Raw genomic sequence first — 8879 nt, forward strand, 5'->3', positions numbered from 1 at the left:
ATGACCAAATTGGCTAAATTATTCAATTCCTATTTGCATATAGCAAAGTTGACAATTACATATTTTTCAGTTGTTAAAAGAAAGTACATTTAATTTCCTATTTGATCCAAGAAAGCCATGAGATTCTTATCAGAAGACCCACCTTCACTCACAGCCTTTCTTGCCAAACCCTTCCATTTCTTAGCATTTCTTCTCAACTCTTCACCAAGTCTTCCACGTGTCCTCAATCAACTTGGCATTGGTCCTTTGATCCGTCCACAGAGGAAACGCCACGACAGGCACCCCGGAAACCAAGCTCTCCATGCTTGAATTCCACCCACAATGTGTCACAAAACAACCCAGTGAAGGGTTGGACAAAACCTCTAATTGACTACACCATAGCACCATCTTCCCAAGCTCTTCAAGTTCCTCTCTACAGCTCAATTTCTCCTCTTCTTTCTCGGCCTCGTTGTATTGTCCATTTCTTTCTTCTTTTTCTCTAATCACCCACAAGAACGGGCGCCCGTAATCCAACAGCCCCTTGGCAATTTCCTCTATTTGATCCTTTGACAAAGCGGAAACGCTTCCGAACGACACGTAAATCACGGACCCTTCGGGTTTCGAGTTCAGCCACTCGATGCACGAAGAGTCCATTGATTTCTGGAAAAGATTACCACCGAATGACGTGTCAGAAGGATCCTTGCCGTCCAAGAAAGCAGATGGAATCAATGGTCCGATTCCAATCCCTGTATACTATTCTTCTTTCAAGATTCCCCAAAAGAGAGAAAAAGATCCCTTTTTACAAGCATCATAGGAGGTTTTAAACAAGATAATTTACGAGCCAGTCACCTTTGCTAGGAGTCAAGCCGTCCATGTCACACCAAGTTGTCAGGTGACGGACGGTCGGGGTTCATCCACGTCCTCTTCTCATGATGACTTCACGCTTTTACTAGGGGCGAGTGTGAGCAGAGTAGCCTGTCATGCGCGGCAGTAGTCCCATTTGATCAAGTGGTGGTTTAGGTGGTTTACGTGTGGCTTTTGAGAGGACATGGGCACACTTTAAGAGGTGTGGTGAACTTGTGGTCAGAGGAGGTCTTGTCGTCGACGTGGCTGATTAGTATCCCAAAGAATTTCCCCAAGGTAGCTTCGAGATCGAGATAGAGGGTGGTTTGGTCATTTTTTGACGTGGTGCACAAGGTCCACGTGTTATGTTTTTATTGGGCAGACGGGCTCGGTGTATGACGAGCGTCAACACAACTCAGCCAAATCATAAAATGCAAAACAAAGTTCTCTTGTATAGGAATTTGGGAGACTTCTGTTATTGAGTAAAATACCTGTATGTTAAACTGGTAAATACGTTGGTGCACGTACACTACTACAAAAAACGAAATAGACGACGGGGATCCACCGTCGTTGTAAGGCTTTGAAAACAGTAGTTAAATCGACCGCCATCTTTTTGGGTGTAAAACTACGATGGCTTTTCACCGTCGTTGTTTATCTGTAAAGACGACAGTTTTTAAAGAAAATCGTCGTTGTTTAGAGGTAAATATCGTTAATTATAGGAGGAAAGACGACGGTTTTATTAAAACCGTCGTGGATTGTAGGTTAAGATGACGGTTTTTTATGAAAACCGTCGTGGATTGTAGGTTAAGATGACTGTTTTTTAGGAAAACCATTGTGGATTGTAGGTTAAGACGATAGTTGTTTTATAAAAACCGTCATTAATTATCTATAAAGCCAACGGTTGGTTTATAAAAACCGTCGTTAATTATCTGTAAAGACCATGATTTAATATGAAAATCGTTGTCTAATAAGTTCCCAAACTGCTACATTTGAGTTCTTTTTGATTTCATATGATGCTATACAACGATTTTAACTGGAAAACCAACCATAATGCTTTATTAATGAATATATACACTCAAAAATAGTTTCGTTCATAAAACTTGAAGATTCAATAGTAATAACATAGTTAACTAATCTTTATTCTACAACAAACATAATTCCTACCAATTAATTAGTACAATCTTTTCCTAACAAGACCTACGTACTCCTAATCCAATTAGGTGGAAGAGAAATTTTACAATTGGACCATATTTCCATAGAAAACTTGTAAAATGAGCATAAAAAAGACCATCGAGAACCTGCTAAAGGAAAAATATATAAATAAAATGATGGTGAAAAGAGAAGGTAACAAATTTTCAACAACAAAAAAACATACGACTCACATAGAAAACCTGCAAAAGAAAAAGTTATAAATCTGTAAGCTTCCTCCTCATCTCCTGAGAACCAAATCAGAAAATCTAAAAAGAAACCAGAAATTAAAAAAAAATATGTAAACAAACCAGACAAATCAATAGAGACAAAAAATCTGAAATAAGGGAGACAAAGAACATACCAGAAACACAAAGAGACTAATCCAGAATTCACAAGCAAGATATAGAAGGGTATTGAGAGATTAGGTGATTTTCAAATCAAACCTTTCATGAGGGTGTTTTAGAAAGCTCAGGAGGGTTTCAAGGAGGAAGAGATAAGGTTTTTAGAGACGGGGGAAAATCTGAAAATTTGTTGAGCGCGAATTCACTTAAGCGGCCTTTTTTTAGCGTGTTTTAAAAGACGACGCTTGTTAATGAGAGATAAGGTTTTTAGAGATGGGGGAAAATTTGAAAATTTGTTGAGCGTGAATTCACTTAAGCGGCCTTTTTTTAGCGTGTTTTAAAAGACGACGTTTAAAAAAAAAAAACCGTCATCTTTACATATCATAGACGACAGTTCTTTAAAAAACCGTCATCTTTACATATAATAGACGACCCTTTTTTTAAAAAAACCGTCGTCTTTCCATATAATAGATGACTTTTTAAAAAAAAAAACCGTCGTCTTTCCATATAATAGACGACCCTTTTGTAAAACAAACCGTCATCTTTAGATATAATAGACGACCCTTTTTAAAAAAAAACCGTCATCTTTACTTCATAATAGACGACCCTTTTTAAAAAAACCCATCATCTTTACATATAATAGACGACCCTTTTAAAAAAAAAAAACTGTCATCTTTACTTCATAATAGACGACCCTTTTTAAAAAAAACCCATCATCTTTACATATAATAGACGACCCTTTTATAAATAAAAACTGTCATCTTTACTTATAATAGACGACCCTTTTTAAAATAAACCGTCATCTTTACATATAATAGACGATCCTTTTTTTAAAAAAACTGTCATCTTTACTTCATAATAGACGACCATTTTTTAAAAAAACACCGTCATCTTTACATATAATAGACGACAGTTCTTTCAAAACAACCATGTCTTTACCAAAAAAAGGACACTTGATTTTTAAAAGACGACGCTTGTCATACCTGCTGTCGTTGTTTTTTGGTTAGATTTTAACTCTGAAGAAAACCTTTTTAATAAGACGACGCTTTTTTATTTGTGTGCGTCGGTATAAAAAAATATTCAACAGTACCTCCGTTTTTTAGTTGTTTAAGTCACTTATCCACGACAGTTTTTTGTTACCGTCGTCTTTTTAAACACAACGACGGTTTTTTCTTCTACCGTCGTCTTTTTCACTTTTTGTAGTAGTGGTAGTATTATTGTGTTTTTTTTTTGGTCGAAGGATGAAATTTCATTACAAAAAACTCACCCAGGAGGATGGTACAAATACAACAATACAAGCAACCCAGTAAGGAAGCACAAATCTAATCTGCAATATCAAATGAACAGGAGCAACAAACTACCCCAGATAAAGATATCAACAAATAAACAAAACTAAAAAATTGAAAAAAAAACCAACAAAATTAAAAACAACATATCAGCAAAAACCACAGAAAAGCACAAGCTCCACCAAACAGCCACCATATACCAGCAACACTCAAGGCAACCCCAAGGCAAAACAAACAGAACCATCAGGACATGAAGGAGGTGGTGTAAGCACCCAAGCTGTTGCAGTGTCGTGACTCTGCACACCTTCCAAGATAATCGTGAGAAATCGCTTTGCGGGTAATCTGCTTCAACGAAGAGAAACATGAACCCATTGGAGAGCAACAAAGGGATAACACTGAGCGGAATGGAATGATAGTGATTTGGGGGAACAATAAAGATAAGAGGCATGAAGCCCCAGTAGAGAGGCATACAGCCCCAAGAAAGAGGCAAGAAGCCCCAGCAAAAAAGGCAAGAAGCCCAGAGGCATGAAGCACTAAAAACGAGAAGGAAAGCTCGAGCACGAACTGCCAAAGGAAATCAAAAACCAAGGAAGAGATGTTGGGGGAGGGGTGCTGGATTTGGAGATGCGGTGCTGGATTTGGAGACCCAAGTTTTGCTACGTCGCAGCGCTAGTGATGAGCATTATTTGATTAAGAAATTTATTACAATGCTTGCATAGGTTAAGTCATGCTTTTCCTATATATTTTAGTAAAAGCATGCATGCTTTTTAGATTTGGGGAAGTTGTAATGATAGTTTGTTGTCATGTAAAGGTTATGCTTGGAATTCTTTGTAACCAAAAATTAAGTTTTGATTGTGAATAATCATAGTAATAAGAATTTATCTTTTGTGATATTCTTTGAAGAAAATAATTTTCAAATCTTCCGGTCGAGGAAACTTCATAAATACACTTTGAGTTGAGTTATAAAAACGAATCAGATTGATGGGATTACACATGTGTTTTCAAGGTCACAGCCCGACGTCTTAGTGCTTTTATATTATCAAATATTTTTCATCTAATAAACTTAATCTTTTTTAAACTTATTTTGCTACAATTATTCTTACATTACCAAGTTATACTTCTATATATATATATATATATATATATATATATATATATATATATTATTTTTTTTATACTTGTAGCAAATCTGAGACTATGGATGATCTTATTAAAACATTGTATCATTCTTTGCATCCTAGTTGTCCCCTTCATGCAAAATGTTTCCAACTAATATGGCAAAACATGATTTTAAACCTAGCATGATTCAACACCTTTTTTATGGGATGGAGAGTGATCCATATGTGCATGTTTGAGAATTTGAAGATGCAATTAGCTTGTTTCATAACTGACTGATGCAACTGATTCAATAAAGGTTTAAGTTTTTTTCATTTCGCTTAGGAAAAAAAAAATACAAAAAGTTGGTTAAATTCATTGAGGGCTAGATCTATAGGTTCTTGGGATCAGATGACTCATGTTTTCTTTCATAAATATTTTCCAACTTATAAGACAATGGCTTTGAAGAAAAAAAAAATCTCTAAATTTTTCTCAAAAAAGGTCGTTGTATCAGACATGGGAGAGAAGATCTTTTGAATATATGCCCACAGTACCATGACTTTTGAATATGCGCTTGCCAATTAGATCTATGAGGGACTTCTTCTTTGAGATCGCTCATTTGTTGAGTCCATGTGTAACCATGGTGGTCGTTGCGGTAGTGGAGGCGCGCGGCAGTAACGTCTAAAAATCTGTATAAGAGAAAAACTTGTATAATTTGAACCCTACAAAATAAACCAAATAATTGTAGTTAAATAATCATTACGAAATTACCCAAAATGCTGTATTAGTTTGTTTTTCAAAAGAAAATTGTATTTTACTACTAGTGTCTTCCACTAGATTAGATTTCTAATCAGATTTGACTTCCTAATCAGATGAGAAGGATATTATGATTAATAATTTGTGTTCTTGTCTTCAGGCATATGCATGTATTCGATTTCAATTTTTCATCAAAGTTCAAAAGAACGTAGCATTGACTAGTAGGTATGACAGGGTCTGAGGGAGGGAGAAGCAAATTTAGTGACCACAAACTGATTAATACACGTGCAAGTGTTCTATTTGCCAAGTTATTCCCATTTTGTATGCCGAATTGGAATTTCTTCTAAAAAATTCCTCAGTCATTCTGCTTCTTCTCCTGCCTTGTTTAAGGCAATAAATTCTGATTTCATTGTTGATCGGGCTATGCAAGTTTGCTTAGAAGATTTCCAAGAAATTGCTTCTCCTCCTGATATAAACACATATTCACTTGTGGATTTAATTTCAGTACTATCATAAATCCAGTTAGCATCACTATATCCTTCCAATACTGGAGGATATTTAGTATAAAGCAATCCACGATTCAAAGTGTATTTTAAATACCTTAACACTCTAATTAAGGCATCCCAATGATCACGTCCATGATTGCTAGTATACCTACTCATCCGACTCATGGAATATGCTATATCAGGTCTTGTATAATTCATAATCACTACTACAAGGTGGTACCATCTTTTGTACCCAAAAAACATCTTCATTTTCATTGGTTTCTTTTTAAAACTTTAGGGGACAAAAACTATATACTATATAAAAATGTCATAGGATGTCATAAAATATTTTTGACTAACATTCAACATACAAATGTCAAGTATCAGATAAGATCAAAAAGTATGCTTGACAAGAACTCCTATGAACATATCATGAACACCAAGAACATTTCAAGAACCTTTTTCAAATCTTTATGACTCTTCATAAATCACACAAAAATTCTAAATTCATGCAAAAATCATATCCATGCTAAGAATTTCAAGACTAACACAACCATGTAAACATTTCAAACATGGACACACATAAGACCCAAAAAGCCCCTTCTTGCCGCCACCCCCATTGGTGTCATCTCTTGATTTTTCTTTTCATACTCCTACTCATTCATCTTATATCCTATATCCTATGAATAAGTGACATGAAAAAGAAAATCTAACACACATATCACATAAGTTTGAAAATAAGCCCATATTAAAATCAATAACCAAAATAAAAGACTTAAAGAGACTAGACCTTGGCTCTTGATACCACTTGAAGGAAACATGCATCTAATGCGTAGGAAATGAAATTTAGCCACAACCTATACAATAAAAACATTCTAAATGGAGGATTCATTTTGTTTATACTAGTTGAGCTAAACCTTTTTCATTTTAAACCAAGTATCTTAGCCTAGTCTTTTTGAACACAAATAGAAAAAGGAAAAAGGGAATAGATCTTTATCCTTTACGATATTTTCTTTATTTCTCAAGAATGAACACCATTGTTGGAAATGCCTTTTGTTTCTCTGATTTTGACTCATTCACTTTAAGGCTCTAAGATTGGAGTCCTCTACCTCACCACAACAAATGCTCTTAGAGATGAAGAGAAGGCAATCAATAAGTATGGATGCTAGTCTACTTCTTGATTGGACCAATTTTTGGTTTATGGAAGATGAGATAAAAAGATGATCACTCATCAACCAAAGTAGGAAACGAAAAAACCTCAGCTAGGTTTTCTCCAACACTTAGCTTATATAGGACAACACAAAAAGGCAAGGGGTGGGTATTGGGGCTCCATTTGGTCCATGGGTCATGTCATCTTATGCCACTTATCTCTTGGGCCCAATAGCCTTTTGGGCAATTTTGTCCATTTCCTTTTAAATCATATTTAAAAGCCCAATTCAATATTTCTATATGTCAACATTAATTCCATAATTAATCTTTTAATTATAATTTAACTATTAATTATTATAAATAAACCCAATCCTAGACATGTATTTATAAAAAAACCCACACACTATTTAAATATAGAAACACACCCAAAATCAACCCCAAAATCACAATTGTATATTTTTTGGGTGTGTTTATAAATGGGTTTTGAGTGTGTGTAATGATGGATTCACTACTACATTTTTCTATTTGCGCGACGATAGTTTGCGCGACGAAGACAAAATCGTCGCATAAAAGATCATCGCGCGACGGATAATCATCTGCGTAGCGCAAACAAGAGCGACGAAGAACTTTCGTCGCATAAAAGATCATCGCGCGACGGACAATCATATGCGTAGCGCAAACAAGCGCGACGAAGCAATTTCGTCGCATAAAAGATCATCGCGCGTCGGACAATAATATGCGTAGCGCAAAAAATAGAGCGACCAATAAATTTCGTCGCGCAAAACAACTTTGCACGACAGAACAAACGACCGTCGCGTAAAACAAGGGGAAAAAACCGCGAACAAAAATTCTGGCGCCTAATTCTTGCGCGATGACTAAACTTGTCGCAAATGACATCTTTGCGCGACAAAACACTATCCGTCGCGCAAAGTACGATATACAAAACCATTAATCCTAAGCCTTAATTTTAATTTTGCCATCTAAATCATATATTTTTCATTGATTTTAGTGAAGATCATCATTCATACCCTTTTAATTATGGGAATGGTAGAGGAGAATCTTTTTTTATGGTTATTAACCTCCATACGAATAAATTTCAGGGTTATCAAGTTCCCTACAAAGAGAACAACGCGAAATATGTTTTGAAACTAAAAAGTGTTCATTCAACTCTAGAAAACTAATTTCAACGATCCAACCGTTAAACGTGTTTGTATATACTGTGAGATTGTATACCCCAAAAATCGCAAATAACAAATATTCAGAGATCTAGAAATGGGACAAAATATTCAAATGTTATAAATCAACACGTTTGCGCGACAACTGATTGCGCGACGAGGACGTATTAGTCGCGCTAGGAAGTTTTGCGCGACGATAAGTTATTCGTCGCCATATGATGTTTTGCGTGACCCAAAAATCCATACGTCGCGCAAAATAAATTGCGGGAAAACAAACAGTGTTCCAGGTGTTTCGCGCCACAACTTTGCGCGACGAAAATAAAGTAGTCGCGCAAGGAGGCTAGCGTGGCTGCGTGCGTGTAAAACTGAACTTTTGCACGACGGAAATTCTCTATTGCGCTACTAAATTCATGTGCGACGAAACGATTTTGGCGTCGCGCAAAGGTGTGATGTCGGCAGGTCTTTGCGCGCCAAGCATGTCGATGTTGCGCGACGGAATTTGGCTTGTGCGACGAATAATATATTCGTCGCGCAAAGATGTGATGTCGGCAGGACTTTGCGCGTCGCTGAAATCGAATT

At 36.2% G+C, this 8879-nt stretch overlaps 1 pseudogene; it reads right to left on the reverse strand.

Moving 5' to 3' along the window:
* Positions 1-201: 201 nt before the first annotated feature.
* LOC110771918 (phloretin 4'-O-glucosyltransferase pseudogene) lies at positions 202-633 on the reverse strand (annotated as a pseudogene).
* Positions 634-8879: the final 8246 nt, after the last annotated feature.

The sequence above is a fragment of the Prunus avium genome, chromosome 1 (assembly GCF_965620075.1).
Source record: "Prunus avium chromosome 1, drPruAviu1.hap1.1, whole genome shotgun sequence".
NCBI lineage: Eukaryota > Viridiplantae > Streptophyta > Magnoliopsida > Rosales > Rosaceae > Prunus > Prunus avium.